The sequence below is a fragment of the Anser brachyrhynchus genome (assembly GCF_964034855.1).
Source record: "Anser brachyrhynchus genome assembly, chromosome: 20".
Lineage (NCBI taxonomy): Eukaryota > Metazoa > Chordata > Aves > Anseriformes > Anatidae > Anser > Anser brachyrhynchus.
Window position 1 is genome coordinate 2,546,448 of NC_137713.1, and position 22,639 is coordinate 2,569,086.

At 44.3% G+C, this 22,639-nt stretch overlaps 1 protein-coding gene and 1 long non-coding RNA gene across 19 annotated transcripts in view; both read right to left on the reverse strand.

The window, feature by feature from the left end:
- The window catches only part of LOC308181013 (uncharacterized protein), a 163,073-nt gene extending 161,365 nt beyond the window's left edge, over positions 1-1,708 (reverse strand). For 3 of the 17 annotated variants that reach the window (XM_080563559.1, XM_080563560.1, XM_080563561.1), the window contains exon 1: positions 957-1,708. The gene's annotated coding sequence lies outside the window, so the exon portion shown is untranslated. The remainder of the gene's footprint in view (positions 1-956) is intronic. The other 14 variants (XR_013941274.1, XR_013941275.1, XR_013941276.1 and 11 more) reach the window with 11 other exon arrangements.
- Positions 1,709-14,249: 12,541 nt separating this feature from the next.
- On the reverse strand, positions 14,250-22,253 carry LOC308180710. 2 transcript variants are annotated; one of them, XR_013941148.1, is made up of 4 exons: positions 19,783-22,253; positions 15,945-16,214; positions 14,923-15,026; positions 14,250-14,333 (listed from the first exon to the last, which is right to left on the reverse strand). It is a non-coding gene; the product is annotated as an uncharacterized lncRNA (long non-coding RNA). The 2 variants fall into 2 exon arrangements; XR_013941149.1 differs by having other exon boundaries at positions 14,923-16,214.
- Between the last annotated feature and the right edge of the window lie 386 nt (positions 22,254-22,639).

Here is a 22,639-nt window from a genome sequence, read left to right on the forward strand (position 1 = left end):
TGGAATTATTTTCTGCACCATTCAGATGGAAATGAAGCCTAGCCTCAATTCAGCCACCCACCTGGAGCCATGGTATGATCCTATAGATCTTTGGATCAATACTGCATCATAGCTACAAAACTAGACGGGGAAAAAGACGAGGCACAAAAATTAAGGAGTGTAAATTTTAACTAAATTAGTTCTGTAAAGGCTCCCCCCTCGCTGCCACTTCTTCGAAGAGGGTACAGCAGTCAGCTGGAGGATAGGAGTGCAGACAGCGGTTCGCTCCCTTTAAAAATAGCCGGTGTTTATTCTGACAGCCATTACGCCTCCCCTCAAACACACAAGATTATGTTGCATGTTTTCTGTTTGATTACGTGTGGAGGGAACAAGAGAGAGTGATACACCCTGTATTATTTCTTAACGATTCAGTAAGTCGCAGCATCTCCCCAGGAGGAGCTGTTTGCACAGCCTCCCCACTCGCTACTCACCCAGGCATTTTGTTGCAGGCTACCAGATGAGCTTCTGCCCACACGGCAGAGAGATGAAGAAGGCTGGGTTTTGTGTTTGTTTGCTATAATTTAGGACTGCCTTACATCACAGCACGTAGCTGAACACGACACGGGCAGAGGAGCACAGCTCAGAAACCACCTGAGCAACACGCAGGCGCACAATTGTGTCCCATATATTTGTTCTGAGCTCTAAGGGGCTTCCCACCTGGAAAGTTCACCTTGCTATGCTTCTCCAGGGAACTTCTCCAGAGAAGACCACAGCCCCTAACCTAGAGGGGGCTCAAGGCCAGAGGCTGCTTCCAGACCTCAGACCCTTACAGACCACTCAGCGACTGCTTTCCACCGCACAGAAGTACAATGCGCCAAACACAGCGTACCACAAGCCTGCTATGCGTACCAGGGACGCTACAAAGCTACAACACCCCCCTCACCCACCACCCAGAGAAGCGAGCAGTAACACCTTACCTTCACCAGCCGAGCCACACGCGCAGGCTTCGCGGCAGGGCCTCAGGGCCAAAGCAGCAGCTCCGCGTGCTACCCAAGGCAGGCACAAAGCAGGCAATACCCCCCACAAGCCTGGTGCAGGCTGCCCCTCACCCTACCAGAGGGAAAACGCTCCCCCCAGCTCCTCGTTTATCCCCCAGCCCCTCGCTAACCGCCTGCAGATGTGGGCCCTGGTGATGGCAAAGCGCAGGCAGGTGGGCTGCTGGGGGGGGCCCACCTCCCTGCCCTGCCCCTAGTGCTCGATTGAGGATCATCCTCGGGGTTTGGGCCGATGCCTTCATGGGAAACTTGTCTGGTCACCCAGATGTCGTCCCCTAGCTCTAACGTGAGACCAGCACGGTCTATAGTGCTGGAGTCCAGCCTGTATTTGTTACCTTTCGAGTCACTGATGTTCTTTGAGCAGGAGAGCAGTTCTTCAGTGTAGGGTTATCTCTTTTTGCTTTGTTTCCATTTGTTTGTTTAATCAGAAGTTTTACACGATCTTATCCGCTCATTATGCCCTCTGCTCCTTACGTCCAGTGAATTCTGCTTCCTTATGTCTCAAAAAAAAAAATAATAAAAAAAAAGCCCTTAAACCTCCTCCTACCTCCCAGGAAAAGCTGACAGGTGAAGATCCCTAATGTCCAAACTGCAGCTCAGGAGAGCCCACAAGACTTTTTTAGCTCTCGTTATTTCCTGAGTTATTTCATGACTGTGAATGCCCGCAGTTAATACAGCGCAACCCCGAGCCCAAACCCTGAGCTGTTGTACCCAGGGCAGCTGCCACATGTCCCAGCTCTAACCAGCCCTGATCCCGCTGTGAGCGCCACGCAGGCAGACTGCTGGCTTAAACAGGGCACAGAAGTTCATTCTCCTGGATTTCATTGCAGGTTCCTAATCAAGGGCAATATTTATAACCCTAGGTTTATTTCTGTGGTCTCCCCAAACACTTTAGCTAATAGAGATGAACCGTCCACTACCAGCTTATCTTTTCTCTTTATGCCAATATTTAATGCCTTCTTTCATCCACTTCAGTAATGAATCATCTGTTTTTGTATGATTAGGGTTATGAACAGCTCAGTACTTGTACAGTGGAACATTAGGGCAGGGATATAGATGCCCATAGGACAGAGATAAGGATTCATGAAAGAGGAGACTGGGCTGATTCGAGAGAACGTGTTTAAAAATGCATTAGTGAAGAGTAACAGAATGAAAATACTAGATGAATATTTTAAGTGGCCAAATATTAAAAGTGTATGTATATATATGTATATAGAGACATTCATGAAATGAAAGATGCTGGTCTTAATGTCCAACCAATCTTCAATTTGCATCTTTGATGGGATTTATCTGAACTTGGGGCATGATTCTGCATGGTGCTGAGCCTGCTGGCTCAGGTCTGGAACAGATTTTAAGCACTAGTTTCACAACGGGTTTATTTATAAGAGGGAAGTACAGGATAAAGTATAGGATACACTTTCAGAGACTCCGGGGAGGCTTATCGTTGCCAGTGCCCAACAGCCAGGACTTGGCAGTATGAATCCAAGGTCTTCAGTGACTCAGGCTTAGACAAAGCCTCCTAAGTTCCCATGCCTGTAAGATACATACAACGTTATTTGCAAAACAACCAAAAACTGCACAGAAAAAAAAACACCAACACAGAAACAAATGAGACTCCTTAAAAAATAAGTCACATTCTGCTGAAATAACCCTGAAACAATCAAATTAATTTTGATTGATATTATTTTTTATATTCCTGCACTTGCAAACATGCACATACATAGAGGTGGATAAAGCTTTCTCGAAAATGACAACAAAGGAAAGTTCAAAAAGTCCATAAAACAGGTATTACATCTCATTAAGTCCTGCACATTTTTTCATAAGTGTTTGTAAAGCCTTTGAGAGGATTCAGTATCCGTACCAAAAAGGACGCAGTACTCTCCCATTATTAAAATGACCCAAAAGTAGGAGGAGGTAAAGTACTGCAAGAACCCAGCCCTAAGTGTACATCAGTCAAAATAAAAAATTAAAAAAATAAAAAATTGAACAATTATATGTGTTTGGATTCCTGTGTCCTGAGGTCTTCATTTCTTTGCAGGATAGCGTTTGAGCATGTGCTAAGATCCCTGAAGTCCTAACAGAACGGGCACATGACAGAGCGATGCGCTGGATCAGCTGCATTTCTGCATGTTTTTTCAATGACTGACTTCCTGTCAGAATGAGATTTTTAATGATGGGAAGAATTTATAACATTATCAAAATAACGGATGTGTCAGATAACTTGCAGGGTTGGACCTTTTTAAAAATCTTGGATGTAAAATAATACAGGTTGATTCACGGATGGCACTCGTGTCACTGCTGACAGCAGGAAACAAAATACATGGGGGCTCCCACCCAAGCTGCACACTGACTCAGCGCTACAATCAATCACAGTTTTGCTAAATATCCCCACCAAAGAAACCTCAACCACCTCCCATCAGCAGATCTATTGCTGGCTGCGGTGCCTCCTCCAGCATGAGACAAGAGCAGCACGCTCATTACCAAAAGCATATACGGCTTTTGCAGGCTCAAAACATCTCACAAACACTTTTAATTAATTTTTCCAGCATGCGGGATGAGTAAACACACTATTGTTGATGCTGTCAGCTGTTTGATACATGTCCCAGACCTCTTTCAATTTCACTCAGAAATACTTTGACCTCTGTCAAAAATTCATTGACAATAAGGTCTCTCAAAGTAAATGTTTGCAGCAGCAACAAAAGAGGAGGTAATAGTATGCCTGCTATGCATACAAGAGGGATAATACTGGTTTAGATTTCTATGGTAATTTCTTCAGATACAGTATCAAGCTTTGGGGACTTTTTAACTGCTGAATTACTGTAATATTTCACATAAATCCTGAAATCTAGGTTCCAGACAAAAAAACTCATTAGATGTATTTTGTACCTAGCAAAAAGCTAACTCTTTATTTATTTATTTACCAGTACCGTGCTAGAAGGAAAGGGTGGCCAGCAATCTGTGAAATTATTGTTTGCTTCTAAATGTAGTTACCATAGCTGAGGACTTTATACTTGGCTAATGTCTGTGATCCTTATTAACATAAATATTGTAACAGGCGGGATGGAAGTCATACACAAGATAAGATCTTGTCTGTTCCTGGCGATATGATCTCAACACTAGTCAATTAAAACTGCTGGAGTATTTTGTAATCATTGTCACATCAAATTACCGCACTGATGCATACTTTAGGTAGGAAAAGTTATCACATTACCGCATGGGCGAAAGAAGGGCTAAAAGAATACCACAGCGATAGTAGTTTATGGAGACATAAAAATTACTGTGGACAGTGTTATAGTTATTCTGAGGACCACTATAATTGTATAATAATTCTGTTTACACTTGTCCATCCTATTTTTCCTACATGAAGTTATATATGGAATGATTATACAGGACTGTTCAAGGGACTACAATATAAACCTGGGAGACTGTCTTTCCTTCCTCTTACCAATGGCACTTTACAACGCACTCTTCTTTGCAGAGGCTGACTTTGGGTAGTCAATATAACATATTCCTATAAGACTGTCAGTAGGATTGGTAGGGTAATTTGCAGAGGTTTTGTGGATCTGCAAATTGAGAATCAGCCCTTGGAGAATTAAGGTTTCAAATTTAATTTTACGCTAATTCTAGGCATTTTTTGAAAAACGACAAGCTTGGTTTTACTACCTCATATACAACGTTATTTACTTCTCCTTGGGCTCTTTTTATTGTTTTGGGAGGATACCAAGCTAATGCAGCACTGCCCTAACTGCTTAGCTGCATCGAGCGAGGCCATCTGCATGCGGCGTGTCTGACAGCCAAGTGCTGCACTGCAGAGTTCACGTGCAAGGAAACCAGCATTTGGTGCTCAAAAGTGGCGAGGCCTGATTCTGCTCTTCCGTGCTGGGGCAGCAGTTCACGGAACACGCTATGAGAAAAGGGCGTGCGGGCACACAGCAAATGAGTCTCCAAAAAGATCCGCGATTCCTGTCAATCAATTCCCTTTATAACTCCTGGATTGTTCTCTGACGTCACTAATATTAATAGTTCATATTTTGATTGGCAGTATCTCGTAGAAAACCTAACTAATATCAAGGCCCCACTGTGCCAACACTAAGCTAGAGAAAGTTCTTGCCCCCAAAATCTCCAGTCTGAAACCTCGATAATGTCAAATGCAGAGACCATACACAATACATATATTCTTATTTGCCGAAATAAATGGCAGATTGTTTTCTTAAGAGGCAAACAAAAATAAATAAATAAATAAAAGGAGAGCACTTGTAGAAATGCGTAAGGTTTCACCTAGTGATAAAGGTAGTTATGCTCCAGTAATGAGGAGAAAGGGAACTTGCTATCAAGAATTAATGAGATCACAAAGAACAGGCAGGGGAAGTGAACGTTTTTAAAATGTCCCTGCTGAACACCAGGAATAATAGAGTGAGAAAAAATGGAGTAGATCCCTGTGGTAAAAACTATTAGAGGCGGCGAATTATAAAACTATTAACCAGAATGTAACTCCCAATTAAAAGATGATTTAACACTGGAATCTGATGGATGAATTTTGATTAAATGGAGAACTATTAGGAGCCCTGGGAAATGGACTTCTCCTGCCAGTTCTAAAAGTTAAAAGGCAGTTTGATATAAAAATTTATAAATTAAGGTTAATTACTTTAAATAACATGGCTGGAAGCAATAAAAAGAAATTTATAATATTCTCTGGAGTTTTAGGAAAATAATATAGATATCCGCACCTCTCAATGGAAAATCGAATTAGCGTCCCCAAGTACAGGTCGACAAAGACAAAGGCAAAATAAACTGGCTGACAAAGGGGCTGCGTGGGAAGCTGAACGACTCAGCCTTTGATCTGCCAGCAAACTCCTTGTCCAGTGCCACAGTGACGCTGCTCAGGGGGTTGTGCAAAGGCTGCTTCCCTTCAGCCTTCCAAACCCACGCTGCAAACCTACCGATGGATACCGGAGATGTCCAAAGAGGCAGGCTGACTCTCCTGCCCATCAAGAAAGGTTTGGCTCTACAAGCAGGTAGGCAAAAATTGATATGAGGCGACCGAATCTACATTATGATAGCAATGGGAGGGGAGACAGTAGCCCAAAGCAAGGTCAAACAGTCCCTCTCTCAAGGGCTCGTGGTTATTACTTACAAACCTTTAAATACCGTAAGAAAGCATTCAGCCTAAGCGGGGAACGGGCTTGTCCAGAGAGATGTTGTGGGTTACACAGAAACGTGGAGGGGGAGAGGGAGCACTGCAGCTCCCGGAGACCACAGGTGCCTGGTCCAGCCCAAGAGCTCTCAGATGCACAACAGGGGAGCTCAGGGAGATGGGTTACATTAAATTACACCAGCTCTCATGTAATGCACTTTAATGGGAAGAAAGAAGAGTGTGTGGGGAGCACGGCACTCGTTCAGCCTGAATTTCTTTTATCCTTTCAAGTGGATCCCATGGAGGAGGCGGGGAGCACGGGAGAAAAGCGTGTGCTCGTGTCACTCCGCACCAGCTGGCGGGGCCGGATCAATCCCCGAGGACAGGCAGCAGACGTGCGGGCTCCCCCTGCAACCATTGCCCAGTGGCACAGAGGAGGCAGAAAGCCTGGCGGGTTTCTGCAGATCCCAAAGGACTCCCAGGAAGCCGGAATCACCTGAGGAGGTGTCCTCCACTAACAGAAACGTCTCCTTGCCCCACTGTGACCCAGCTGGCAAGGGATCTTCCTCTGGGCAGTGGCCACCCACCCGCCCCAGGCGAAGTCACGCCAGCTCCCCCCACTCAGCCCCACCAGGATGCCGAGGAAGGCTCCCAAAACCTTTCCTTCACACACACCCCAGTCACGCAGGCTCCCACAGGAGGCGTGGAGCGTGCTGCAGGCTGGCTCCATCCCGTTTGCTCCTGCAAATCCCTGCAGGCTGACCTCGAGAGTCCGAGCCAGGCCCCAGGCACCTTCTGTCCCTCCCCTCTGTGAACACCCAGCCCTGGGGAAGGCCATGGGGGAAGCAACCCTGCATCCCCCGTCTGCTGCTCGTCCAACAGGAGGTGCGCCTGCGGCCTGCTTGCTGCTTGGAGGCTCCTTCCTGCGCCCTCTGAACGTCTGTGCAGTTGTGTGCCCACCAAATCCTGCCCAGCTTCTCCCGCCGCCCCGCGTACCCACGCATGTCTGTGTCTGTCCACGGACACGTGCACAGATTCAGCTTCCTCCTGCCACCTTCCTCCCTCGGTGTCCCCAGGGGTTCACCGCTGCCACCCACTCCACCGAAGCCCAGGGTACCCCCACCGGCACCCAGCGGAACCCCCCTGCCCCCTGCGATACCACCGTTCCACACCGTGATCAGAAAACCTCTCTGATAAGTGATCTCTTCTCTCGTCTGCGGTCCCTTTGAGTGCTGACCCTTGAAATTCCCGGCTCCTCCCTACCCTTCCCCACGCACCCTGCTCCAGAGCCACCCCGGGCCCCTCCGTCCTTTGTCTTCCAGGTTTCCCTGCCCTGCCAGGGGACGAGCCGTGCTGCTCCTTTAAGGCTCGGTGCCTCTAAGTGATTACTCTTGGCTATCACTTTTTCTATATCAGACATGTCATGGTGAAGAATCTTCAACCTTGACTCTTACAGCTGCCCTAATTATAGGACATATTTTTGGTGCTGTGTCTTTATTCCTTTCCGTGCTGGCACTCTGACCCCGGTGCTTCCTCCGTCGCGCTTGTGTTAACAAGGTTGTCCATTCCACAGTTTCCTCACTCTGATTTGTAACTCGAAATTACCATATCTGGCTTTCACTCACTGACAACCGTCACTTTAAATAGGCCTTTTAAAGTTAATACGATGTCCATTCTAAAGTGGAGTATTACTTTTCAGTGATGTTAAATGAGCAATTTAAGGAGCTATAGGCTTTTCTTATAAGAAAAATTAAATTTTATCTGCTGCTTAATTTATGAATAGGGCCAACCCTAAACAAATCTGTCATAGGCTGCTGCCATCCTTAAAATAAAATCATAATACAAAAATAACTCTAGTTAATGGTGGTAAAATACAGAAGAAATACACAAATTATTCATAAAAATAAGTCTAACACTTTTTAGAGCCTCAGGTACATGCTGCAGTGGGAACATACTCCTTCTCAGGTCTCATCAAGTGGACCTACGGGATCAGTGGCCAAGAATATATATCAGTGACCAGGAAACGTCCATATTTTGCACCAGGAGCTTCGTTGTCACATCACTGCCAAGTGGGAAACAGCCTTTGAAGCCACTCATTCGGTCGCCCAGGCGAGGCAGGAATGCTGGACACCCCGGCCAGGCAGCACGCACACAACCTGCCCCTGCCTGGGCAGCAGGGTGAAGGAGGGGCTGGACGGAGATTGCTCACCTGAAGACGCCAGCAGCCTCCGAACTGGCTGTCCTGAAGCTCCGTCCTCTCCATCTCTTGCTCACTCATTCAGAAAGAAATTTGGACCTCACCTGCCAAGGACGTGAGAAGAGAGGATACCTCACAGACTAGAGTTTAGCTGATAAACGCTATCAGTGGCTCCTCGCTAAATGAAACGGTTTTGTACTTGTTAGTTCACACAAATTCAGGAAAGGATATCTAGACAAACGTATTTTTGCTGATATGGAGTTCAGCTACTGCTGGAAAAGGGCTATGTCCCACTCCGTCAGCCCCACAGATGATCGGTGAGGAGCCTGCCCAGCTCTCCTCCAAAGCCAGCAGCTTCATGGCCTGCTGAGAAGGAACAGGGCAATGATTCTCCGATGAAATCAGGGGAGCAGGAGCTCAGAGATCTGGCCTGTGTCCATGGTTCAGCACTCACACCCTGCTGTGCCATGCTTTCTGACCAGGGTTTTCAGAGCAATGCTTGGCTGCCTGAGCTCCTCTGTAAGTAGCTTCCACCCGTCCGCCTTCCACCATTTCCTAAGCAAGGTCATTTATCTCCCCACTTCTTACTGGGTCACGAGACTACACTCCCTCCTGCTTGGCAAAGGATTTGAGAACGAACCTCCCTTGCTGCAGAAAGCCCACACACCTCCAGCCAGTTCAAGAAGCTCCAACCTGCCTGAGATTCCAGTGTTCATGTGGGATCAACATGCTGGGCCTAATGCTTTTCCCCTGGCTTCCGAAAGGTCAGAACAGCAGTGTATTGAATCTCTAAACATACTGATCACACAGCTCTGCTAGCTCACTAGAATCCATTAATATCCAAGATACTGGAAGGGAAAGGGAAAAAAACCTTCCTCCATGAACTTAAATCAATTAGCTGGGACTAAAAAATGTAGATTCTTGTGGAGGAATAAAAAATGGAAAACACCAGGCCTCATTATCCTGTCCCTGAAGTGCCAGAGGGTAAAATTATCTTTCATGATGATGTTCTTCATTGATTAGTCAAACATGTAGGAAATCATATTAAAGATTTGACACCTGATGTGGGATCAGAAGAGCTTTGTGCTACAACAGCACATGCAAATGTTGTGGCGAAGCTGTATGTGCTTTGGCCAAAGGAAAAGCATACATGAAGGGACGACAATGGTTTGGAAATATGGTGGGAAAATGAAAACTTGCAAAATTCCCCATGGAGTAATCTTGTAGGTTTTAATACAAGGTTCAAGGGAAAAAAAAAAACAGTTTCCACAGAAGGTACTTGAAGAAGCTGTTTAATAATTTCTGGATGATTTCCTCTTTGCTTTTTTTGTTAATTATCCTGTAACCAGAAGCTGATTAGATGCATTCAGGTTCAAAATAGGCAGAGTAAATTCTAGACAGCCATATGCAGAAATCAAGCACTCTCAAAGAGACAATCTGTTGAGATTTATAGTTCTGTAGTAACTTCCCTATGGATTATAATAATAATAATAATAATAATAATAATAATAATTGGCTGAAATGAGAGAATCAGATCTACAGATGGATTGAACTAACATAACTTCAGAGAAGCCATGGTGACTTACATCACCTGAGACCAGGCTCTTGTCACCCAAACAGCCGAGCAGAAAAGGCTGATCACCTTGCTCTGGACCAAGCGTGAAATCCTGGCCTTGCTGAAATCCAGAGAGACGTCTTCATGGTCCCTACATCTGCAAACACTTCCACACTAAGCACCTGCCCCCTCCAGCGCTGCAGAAGGATTGTGAATGACTGCAGCTTGTCTCTGCCTTCAGCACCATGGTCAAAGAGGGCTTTGTCTTCAGCACCAGCTTGGCACCAGGTTAGAGGCACACCGGCCTCCGTACTGACAAAGCCATTTCGCTGAACTCCACAGCTATTAGAGGCCCAAATGAGGAAGGGCAATGAACCAACTTTAGCTATTTAAGTAGTGCCACTGCTGTGGTGTGTGATCCTGACTGACTCGGGGCCAGAGACACAGTATTGCTACAGGATCTGATGTTTAGTATTGTAGTCCTGCATACCAAACAGCCTGCAAGGGTGGCTTTTCTCTTGACTCTGTATTGGTGGTGAGGATCATAATGTGTGCCTATATGATCAAAATGCTGACTGCCTTCAAAAACAGATAAACTATTAGATGAAAACAATGTATAAAATCATTGTAGGCCTATGCTCTTATCGGGCAACCATAATCAGCAGCCCGGGGATCTTCCAGCACTTTAGGGCTAATTTCTACGTCAGTGTTAAGTAAATTCCATGGCATGAATAACCTAAATTATGTGGTAGATTAGACTGCAGGATGCATAGCAAACATTACTTAAAGCGTTTTTAAAACTGCTGTACAAAGTGCACTATAGCGATAAAATAGAGCAACACCTAATTAATATGCACAAAAAGCCCTATAGATAAATATTTTTAACCCCGTCCTTACCACTGATTCTTACGTGTGAACACATATCGGAATGAGCTAAGCAGAAAAATATCTTGGTTTTAAAATGAGGCTGCCAAAAGTCAAGCCCCTAACTGAAGAAACCCACCCATAAACAGGGCGATAGACTGAGGCTTCCCCATTCAAAACAGTTTTTCATTAGTCCAATGTTGTCATCACTGCCCCTATTCACCCAGCTCTCGTAGCATCAAGCTCCTCACCTCAGGTTCCCTCTCCCTATTTATTTCCATTGCATTATGCATGTGAACATTTTTCTCCCTTCTGGACTATAGGAACAAAGAATTTTTACTCTTGGCCAAGACGCAGCAGATGATATGTCCCATTGCTCCATCTAATACTGTTGCCTACTTCTTCCCACCACCTATCCCGTGCTGTTCCTCCACAGAAGGAAGCGTGCTGTCCAAAGACGTGTGCTGCCTTCTGTGAGGTTCTCACCCAGGCACTCTCAGTTCATCTTGCTGCCTTTCAAAAATGACTCTCCCTTTCTCCCATGGTTTTACGTCCACCTCGCTCTTGCTACTCAGACCCAATGCCCATCACAGGCCCTGGGCAGCTTTCTGTGCAGACACGGGGCAAGCAGCAGAGCAGTTTTCAAGATGCTTTACAGCCCCATGCTGCTGTATTCAGACTGGAACATTTGAACTCCAAACTGAGCAACTGAATTCACATCAAAATTGCTGCTGACAGTGTAACTAAATAAAAGACCTACTTTTCTAATCCCCGAGGCCAATACAAGAACAGTGGTGAAGAAATGGATATTCTTCATCCATCTGGCTGCAGTGCTCACCATTAAATTTGAACATAAAGCTCAAAGGACCCATGGAGTGTCACCAAAATTCCTGGAGTGAGCTGTCAGATGGTAATAAATCACTTGCAAATGACTTTATGGGTGGAATCATAAACTGATTTTGAAGCAAAAGTTTTATGGAAAGTCACTGAATTTGGGGGTGAATAAAAGTTTTGATTTCTTCTCTTCCTCTCTTTTTCCCCCCTCAGTCCAGGCCACCCCACGCCATCACACCAACAAATTAATCAAGTTTGCGTGCCAAGCTTAAAACTTCTGGGGGAACGTCTATCTGTTTTGTCTGGATTTGCAGATGAACAGCATGTTCTGCAGAAGATCATGACTTCCTGATGATGCTTGTGTCAACCCCAAGCCAGGGGTGACCTAATAGCAAGAGAAAAGCAGGCTAAATCTGCAGAAGATGATTTTATGGGCACAAAGTTAAAGAGAACCCCTGACAAGAAGCCAATACAGCTCATGCACTTCCCCAGACTATTTAGACAAATGGCCCACACAATATAGTCCCACTGGCAGCTCCATGAGTAGTGGGGTAGCAGGAGGCAAGTACAGTATCCATATATTCACAGGTACCTCTAATGTACACAAAAATATATAATAAGTATCAGCAGTCTTCATTAGAGTGCAACCAAGAATTATGGAGATCCTAACCTTGCAAGCCGAATAAATTATTGCCAGAGGATTATTATGTATTCTAACAATATCTAATGTACCTCTTTGTCTCTCATAAATTACAGGGCATCGTGTGACTCCTAGAATATACTTCATCTCATGCATAGCCACTATGTAGTCGTTTTTTTTTTTCTTCCAAATACACACAATAGAGACTCTAATCAGCATGATCTTGCATAGAGATTTTAATAGCCGAGAAAAGCGTACTTGTAGTCACACGTTCTTGGGCCTGGTGTAACTATTTCAATTACCAAAGCAAATGACCACAATTTAAATGTGCTGATAAAGGGGAAGCTCATTTGCACTGTGTATATAAGAATATCATTATTAGCTACATACACCTCCATTCACAGTTGCATAGGAATTTTACCAGTGCGCAAAGTATCTCCACCTAGTGCGTGCTATGGTAGTGTGGCTGTGATTGTTTGAATTTCTGCCTTTTGTGAAAAAAATTGGCACCTGCTTCTACATTGACTTGTCCGTTGTGGACTTAACAATGGCTCCCAACAGAGAGTCATCAAACTCAGTTCACTCCAGCAACCAAAAAAAAAAAAAACCCTTGTATTTTGGTACCTTCCACTTACAAATGAGTAGAGATGGCACCTAAAAAAATTTCGGTCCTGGTACTCTGTGTGCGTTAGCACCAGCAAAGCTAGTGGATTTACATCAAGAAATAGCTGGCCTTCAGATGATCTTGAAATTAACAGAACATGGTGCATTTGTCCTTCTTTGCAGAGTGCTTTTGTCCACATCCCGGCAACACAGGAATTGTCTGACTATTACTTTCCAACAGACTTACCCACGTATCGGATGCCTGCTTCAAGGTTTTTAAAAGGCTGGATACACCAACAGGCACCACACAGTTAGAAAGTTCTGTACCCCACCACCAACTCTTTTCTATTGGGAAATACATGAAAAATACATTTAGTACTGTGCTGTATTAAACTGCAAAGAAAGCTATAATTACTTTTTAAAATCCCATTCCGTTTACAAGGCCACAAGGACGATTGTTTTGCATTATTCTCTCAAATGTTTCTTGTTTCGGGCTCCTTTTACCACTTAGACTGGCACATACACACACACTAACACCCTCTTTTAATATGAAGAGTCCAAGGATATTGTGCTTGAGACTTCATGGACTGTATTTTAAATATATATTAACAAGATGACGGATACCTGGAGTAGACCAGTCAGGGAAAGCAAACGAAGACAAGAAATATTCTCAGGGTGTTATTGATTAACTGTTTTTCAGAACAGAGGGAATCATTTTTAACTGGTTTAAACTATGATGGACTCAAGTGGAAAATGCAAGCAGAGTTAGCAAGGAGCATAATTGACTGGGCATGGAACTAAGTAACCTCTCAGCACGCTGGAAGTGGTGGAGCGAGGGGGGTGACAGCCGGGGCTGCTCCGGACCCAGAGCCCTTTCTTCCCAAAGTGAACTCTGCCAGCAGCCAAAGACGACAACGACAACAAGTAAAGGGAGGGGGGAAGAAAAAGGGAAAAAAAAAAAAAAAAAAAAAAGGGTCCAGCCACTCAGTTACATGATCTAAATTCTAATCAAACATCATTTAAAGCATGTTTTATTTCAGCCTCTGGAGAGATAGTCCCTCCTGACTCCTCACCATGGCAACCGGTGTCTCATTTCAGAAGTGTCATGCCACATTATCATCTTGCCGGCTCACACACTCCTGCCTGACAAGTTCTCTCTGCCCCTTGTGACAACCGTTCCAGGCTTATGCTGTTTATTTTTGGTGTCAGGCTGGCCCTGGCAGATTGAAAGGCAACCTCAACCCCTTGAACAACAAGCACCACACCCCACTTGGTGATAAGAGATGATTTGAGAAGATATTTGCTTACATGTGTATAAGCAATTTGCCGTATGATGAAGCCCCAGTGTGTCTGTGTGAATGCACGCATATGTATATGTGTGCAAAGGGGAAGGAATTGCAGAAGCGTAACGTTTCATGAGAAAGCAAACAATTCATTTCAGATCCCAGGTAGTAGGTTTCAATCATCCGATCCTGTTATACACACAAACAATATGAAATATAGGCCAAAAAGGCATCATAGGAGCTCTCTCCTAAGAGAAATGAAAGCAAAGCTAGACATTGTCTCTGCAAAATACCCTCATGGCGTCCCTGCAGAGTGCTGCAAGACACAGCAGCAAAAGCACTCCGTGGAAGGAATGGAAACAAAACATAATAATTTGATAAGGAAACATGCTAGAGAGATGCTTTGGGTCAGATTCATTTCTGCTATTGTAGTACCAATTTGGAACAACAACGTTGTTGTCAACGAATTACTTGGGATTGTCTGCAATCAGAATTACAGAGGCTCCACTCATATTCAAGTAACAGATTGGGTTCATCACAGAGACAACTTCCTTTTAACTATGTTTTTTTGCAGCCCCTACATAAGTATGAATAAGTCTACAGCTAAGGTCCCTTAGTGTAAGTGCAATAGTAATTATAAAAAAGTATGTATTACATTTGCTTTTAATAGTAAACATAAGAATATAGCAATTTTTTTATTTTTTTTTTGTATTTATTTGGCTGGCAGTGGCAGTAGAGCAGTGCTTCATTCCATTCAGAGTTAGGAACATTTTCCTACCTCCCCATCCAAGCAGGTAGAGAACAAGTTGTTCCTGGATGAATTGTTCTGTTGTTACCTATCATTAGGCCAGGAGGTAAGCTGCAAGGAGTCAGATACCATGTCTAGGTAGCAAAAGCACAAAGAAGAAATGAAGGAATAGGTGTCGGCAGTGCAGAGATCAACACAGATTTCATATTTACTATCCAGACTAGTATCTGTAGCCTGTGACAGAAGGTGGTTCAGGATTCACCCTGGAAAAAGTGCATTAAACAGAGAGAACATTCCTCTTAGTTAAAACGTCAGGAGTCACCAAAAATGATTTTTTTCAAAAAAGTTGCAGCTATGCTGAGACGTATGGAATCCTAGTCTCATGTTAATCGATAACTGATTTTCCAATTATCATTTTCATGGACAATAATCAATTTGAATGTTGCTAACCAAATTAATAGAATCTGATTTTCACAACAGCCACACAAACCCAACAGAATGTGTCACTCAGCGCTGTCACAGCACCACAAACACCAGTATCATAAAATGTGTACATTATTATCACCAGAGAGCCAAAAGAGTAGTAACACTGAAATATCGGCCAGTAGCTTGGGAACATTTTACTTAAAGCAAGAAAAGCAGTGTTAAATGCAATATATATGATAAAGGGCTTATATATTTCAGGTCATCTGCAGATATTGGAGTTCCCAACCACGCGTTTAATGGGGAAAACAGAGTACCGTCCTCTGATAAGCAGCCAAAAAGGACTGATTTCTACTAACTTCATTGTGATATTGTCACACAAGTGATCAGGAAGCTGGTTACTGACAGCATGCCTCAAATACAATTGCTGCAGTGATCTCTCTTTTCTGCTTAACGCAGGTCATCAAACCTCTGTACCAATTTCTCTGTGGCTATGTCTATCCCAACATAGGTGGGCTCCTCCAGCAACGATCACCAGGCTTGAGTAATATCTACAAAGTTATTGATGGAAAGACTGATTTTAAAGTCATAAAACAGAAGAGTATAAAACTCCAAAGTTCGGACAATACCTGTTCAAGACAGCCATCACACCAACAGGCAGCGATGGTCCCTAAAAGACACAGCAGCTGGAGACTGGTCCTGGTAACAACGGCCATGGGGGGATATCACAGGCAGGTCCATGACTACTTTTGGCAGTGCTGAGCATTGTGGGCAATGCTGGTCTCAGCCATGCCTCTCAAAGTGTTCTCACCTTTTCAGAGCTGTGTGGTGAGAAAGGAGCCCAGGATGGAAGAAATGAACGCGGTTGGAAGAGGGACAGTCCGAAGTCTGGCACAGCACTGCAAAACAAAACAAGGTACAACAGCATTTGAAAGATGGCTGTGAGATTTGTCAAACTGAGCCAGTTCAAAGCAGAGCTTCTCCATTACGCACGTGGCACTAGGGATAAAAACAGCTAACACGGGCGACTTTTGGACAATCTCTTGCCTCTAGCAAAGGCTATAAGATTCATCCAGTAGGTGACTCAAAGACTGAATGTCAGTTGGAGCTGGGCATACAAATTCTCCTGAAAAAGTGAGGCATGCCAACATCAAATAGCTGCATGCCTACTGTTGTGCAATTAATTTAGTTCACAGGCATATCTCCATGCACTGCTTTAGCCCTGGGAAACAGATATGTGTGCGCTTTACCATGGAGTTCACACAGGTTGCAATGTAAACAAAATTTGACCCATTATCTTTTATGTTATCTCACAGAAAGATTCATAAACTGGGCAAAAACACACAATTAACTCAGATGCAATCTTTGATCAAATAGGGAGCTAATTGGAAAAAACAGCTTTCATTAAAAACAAACAAACAAAGCAATATGTTCATTTAATTTTAATCCATTTTCTAGTAACTGTACCATAGAAAGACAGAGGCTTACAATAGCAAGGCATCTGTAAACAAAATATGATAATCCCAAGACACACTAATGGCATTTTACAGAGTTGGTAAGAAGAGAGCATGTACATTTTTAAAATTATAAAATGGGGAGAATTAACATTGATTATGGAGCGGCAATGAAACTCCAGAGTTGCAAGTCCCATAAAAAGCTATAAACATGGCAAATGCTACTGGAAGTCTTTCCAGAAAAGAGAAAAGGAAAACAAGGGGAATATTTCACAACACAGAAACAGCATCCAGGGTAAGAAGGTAAGGAGTGATGCCTATATGGCTGCAAATATATATATATATATGTACACGTTGCTACTACCACATAACCCAGCCTGGAAGACTTCCATTCCCAAATGCCCGAGTATCTACAAACCCCTTCACAGGTGTAAAAAAATCCAACTGGCACACAATGACTGCAGTGCTGAAATGGTGAAAGAGAACTCGCATTGCCTATATGGTCCATCTACTCATCTCTGCCACTACTTTTTTGTACCACCTTTTATACTCCATTAAAGCAAACCACTGATGTTCTTCAGCAAACAAATATAGTCCTAGGAAAGGACTCGAAGTCTGGCAGGAATTCAGCTTTGTCATGCAAATCCCAGATTTTCATCTTACATTTGCAGTTGCTCGTGCATATCTATATATCCATCTGTATACCTATCTTCATAAAAACCTAACTGCAACAAAATAAACGATAATAATTCTCCTATTTCACTCTTTCCACTATTCTCCACCAGAAAGCTGGTAATAAAACAACAAGCTCTCTAAAGTAGACATTACCAACCCAGGCCATGCAAACAAACACTTCACCATTTTATAATCTCACATGTCGAATGAACATCATCGTTCCCTTTGGTGCCTTAAAATATCAGGTCCATAAAATTACTAAAAGGCAGAGCAGCAATGCTGCCTACCACTAGCGCTGCCTAGAACAGACAAGGAAGCTAACAGTGCCTTCTTTTTTCCTCTGAAAATCCTCTTTCCTCTGCAGGTCCAGGCAATGTTCCCTCTGTAGTCTCCCTAACTGAATGGCTGCCTTTTGACTTTTCACATTTGGTATGTCAGTTCTCTTTTTTTCCCCCCCTCAAAGTCAAAGACGACTGCTCAATGTATCCGTGACTCTAGTCCCCTCCTAGCTACCCACGAAGATAACAACCACACCTACCTACGAGAAATGCTGTTTGCAAGTAAAGCCTGAAGCCTCCAAGCTACATCTCTATCACCCTCACTTGTTTGTGGCGCTGAATTTGCAAAGCAGTGTTTATTGTGTGAAGTGCTTGCAGAGGTAACAGGCAAGCGAGGCCCACCTTCTATGTGAGCTTCCCTGGCAGAAAATCTGTCTGGAAACTGGGGTCAGCATCTCCCCAGCACGGAAGCAGAGTGCTTAGAGCAGAAATTGGTGGCAAGAGGCAACCTCAAGCCCTGAGCCATTTAGTGTGGATGCAGCTGTGCCTCCCTGCCTTTCTGCAAAAACAGGATGCCAGCATTTCCCTAACTCTCAGCAGCACAGAGAGGCTAAACAAGAGATAGTGTGGGCCACTGAATATGGGAATTAAAGTGAGAGTAATCCCTTATATAGTCTGGTCTGTCCATTGCTGTAGTTGTTTTTAAATAATAGCATACACAGCAACTGGCTTTTCCAGGAAACGTATAAGACTTTCAAGCTTTATTCTTTCAGAGCAGTGCTAAAAAAAAAAAAAAAAAAGGATAATTATCATATTTTTTTTAAACAAAAGGACCGTCACTGATTAAAAATAGAAAATGAAAATGTGAGCATAGCCGCTATGGGCTCTCCTTGGTGCAGAATGCCAGATTTATGACAAGGGTATAATTTTGCAGACTAATAAGATCAAGTTGGTGGCAAAAGAGGAAGGGGGGAACGGAAATCAAGTCTGAGCTTTGGGGAGAGAATGAAGGAGCCTAGTGAAAATGCTGATATTTACTTACTGTAAATGTTGAGCCTATAAAACGTTCCCTCACACAGCAGCCTAAAGTGCCAGGCAGACAACAACAATAGCATGCTTGAATGAAGTTATATATTGTTTTGTGAAAGCGGCAGCTCACAGCAGAACTGAGATTAATAACAACCGCAGCTTTTGTGGTGTAAGTTACAAGAGCACACCAACACTTTCTGATAGCATTCAGCCTGGCAAAGCGATAGCTACAGCGCTAGGGCTGCTATTTACATGAATGTATCATCTCTGGTTTTGTTTGTGGGTTGTCTTTTCTTTTTTTTTTCAAACCAAAGTGAAGAGGGAATGAATTTCAGGGGTGCTGCCTGATCAACAACAAACGCTCCAGTTCCTCTGAGACAAAGGAATTCAACTCGCAGATAAAATCTCTTGCAAACCTCTGTGTTGATAGCAGGTATTTGCAAGGAAGCCGGGGCACCTGTGCAGATGAATTTCTTGCAAGACTTCTGCCTCACAAAGCCACCAGGGACTGCCGGGCTCCCAGCGCAGAACCTCTAGCCATATTTACTTGGGGGTGTGAGTTTTTATAGACATTTGTGCAGCTTTGTGGAACATGTGAGGGGTCGACACCTCCCTGTCGGGGTGCCCTGGGCCTGGGGCCGTTTCGAGGCGAGGACCCTCACCCCGGTGTCGGACGCCTCCTTCCCCCCGGCCACCAGGGCGGCAGGGCCGCGCTGCCCCCGCCGTCGGGCTGCTTCGTTAATTGTTGTTTGTGTGTTTATTTAATGAGGTGTGGAGCAGCCTCTAGTGGCGGACGGCAGGCAGCGGCTCAACCACAAGCGGGCCGGCTGGGCTGAGGCGCTGCCGGGGCTTTCTTGGCGGTGAGCGGGAGCTGAGGGGCCGAGGCCGCCCCGGCAGCCTGCGGCTTGCTTCAGCCGCGATGCCCCCGCGGGTCTCTGCCCTTGTGCTCCCTCACCGCCTCACGGGGCCCCAATTCCCGACACAAACAGAGCGAAACCCCCCCAAAACGCTCACTCTGCCCGAGGCCTTACCTGAGGAGGCTTCGGCCCGGGTTAGGCTCTCCCGCTGTGGGTGCTGCCCCGGCTGGGAGGGAGGCAGCCCTCCCGCTGGCTTCCAAGGGGACCTGTTTCTTCTTCTTTTCCTTGTTTCCATCCATCTGAGGCACAAATTAATCAGTCCTGGAGATGGGGGTGAGGGTGTCTACCGAACAACACAGCTGGAGGCAGCTGTCTCCTCACCAGCGTGGCCTGAGGAGGTCGAGGTGCACCCTCTCACGGGCAGTAGAAGCCTTACTGTGGAACTGTACTGGGAGGGGAAAAAATATCAAAACCCAAAAAATTTCCTTTTGGTTCCCTTTCCCCTTTATTTATGCCCCTAAACTCTGCCCAGAAGCCCACTGAGCTCAGAGGATGGGCCACACATCCCCCTGGGCCAGCACCCCTCCGGCAGCCACTCGCCCAAGTGTCAATTTCCTCCTGCTTTTAACCACTGGCAAGTCGGATTCACCATGTCTGGCGGTAACCACCTAGACTGCACTCACCTACTACAGGGATGCTCGGAGCTTTAATTAATTAGAATGTGTGAATCAAACATCGTTAATTGAATCTTGTTGCAGAAACACAGAATATTGCCTGGCCAGTGCTGGGGCTGGACTCACACTCACTGGTTCCCCAGTCAGGCTAGGGGCCCTCAAATCCTTGCAGCATTTGTTCCCTTCCTCTTGTGTGTGAACTGTGCTTCCTTCAGTTAAATTCACCTCCGTAATCACTTTATCTTGTGTCCTGCAGATCCTCCAGCATCGCACCATCTCCCAGCTCACACCCAGCACCACAGAAACCAATGCATCCTCACAAGTACCCAGGAGCTCAGAGCTCAACCAGGCACTTGCATGTCCCACATTTGCACTTTTACTCCAGATTACACGTCTGTACTGTGTTACATCCAACTTTTCCTGCCACTGCAGAAGTTATATCTTTTGGCTCTTCCTGGCTTATGATTTGCACGAACTCCTCAGAAAGCCTCTGTCGGTTTCCTTCTCCTTTTATTGGCACAGCTTCCAATTTTTGAATCTTTGATGGTTTTCCTTAATTGAACTCATAACTTCTCCGAAGTATTTCTCTACTGCAACCCCAGATTAAGACACACATTGGCCTCCCAGCCATGAAAGGTACTTTCCTCTGTACACCTTTAGTTCCTGGACAGCTTCCTTAGACCTCTGGACTTGCCATTTGCAGGAACCTCTCCATTACTGGTCTTCAAAGAGGTTCCCATTTCCTGCAACAGTTTTCCTGCTTTTTGCTGACTCTGCTGAAAATCTTGAAAGGGGGCTGACATGGACCACATGCTTTCAGGGTCTTTCAGTGCTCTAATTTCTTCATCACCTCTGCTCAGTTTCCTTCAATATTTCTTCTTTATGCAAAAGGAAATTTATCTTTCATGCTGGCATCTGCCCTGCCATCTGCCTTTGTGACAATGAAGGCAAAACTGTCAGTGATTTTTTTTTTTTTACACAATGTCTATCAATAAATAACCCTCAGCAGCTTTTAGAGTCTTTCCATTGCTGATCTATTATTCCTTTGGCCCATGCAACATTCCTTGTTATTTATTATAACCTTTTTCACAGTCTTCCCTTTATTTCCCACCACTGATTGTCTTGTCACTTCTTCTGCTCATTGCTTCATTCTGCTCTTGCAGTTTCAGGACCAAATGTTGGCACATCCTTTTACCTCCACACAGGCAGGGCTGCAGGAGCTCTCAGGAAGACAACCAGCCTCTTAAAATGGGAGAATTTTAAGGGTGGCAAAACTCAGACAATTTATATTCTACAAGTATATGGCACATAAGAGGGAAGGCAGCAAAAACCTTGTGCTGATTGTGAATGTCACTGGCCATTTCATAATAAATGTAGGTTTTACACTACAATATCATATAATACGTTACCTCTTGAATACCTACCCTTGTATATTTTCCATTTCTTTCCCTTTTATTCTGATTTTCTTGAAACTTTTTGCTTGTTTTTCCCAACCAAGACAAAATTCTCTATTCCCTTTCCTGAAACTCAGTTTATTTTTTGTGACAGTGGTCACAGACTGTGATTACTGATTCTAGTCAGCATAAAGTACCAACCAGAATGAAACCACAACCATGAGTTTTAGTTTATATACAATGCACACTGTGAGGGCTCTGAAAATTTCTGCAGCTTCATAACTAATGTTCTAGTCTATCTCAGCAGAGCTCCACGAGGAAAAGATCTGGCTCTACGAATTTGCAATTAGGTACCTAAGAGAATAAATCAGTTCTTTTACCAAGGAACAAAGATTGTCCTGAACTATGTAAACAAGATCCCTCTTTTAAGGGCAATTTCAGTTTTTTTCTAGCCCAAACTTCCAGTGAGATCTTCTTCGTTACACATATACACGCCCCTATTTTTTTTTTCCTTTTTAGAGATGACTAAGGGTCATCTCTAGTTTTTAATAGTTGTGACCACCTTAGCTCCTACAAAAGCAAGTGCTAAAAAGCCACAGCCCTAGGGTCAAAGTAGAAATGCTCTTTATTTATAGGGAGCACATTTAACTGTCATGCAGTTCCTGCCCATTTTTTGTCACCATTATTAATCGGGTACTCTAGTCACCCCTACCTCTATATATGCTCAGCTTTTGAGGGATTAGCAGCACCACCCTGAACACTTCATGGGACAAGGGAACCAATAAAAAGGCATTCATGAAAATGACCATTTCAAGGGAGATAAAATATCATTATGTGAAATGGATTTGCTGGCACTCCTCACCAAATTTAGCACCTATTAAATTATAGAAACCATTATTCCTCTTATACAGAAAAGTCTGAAACTTTCTCTAAGAGATATATTTTATTATTTTAAGTGGGGCT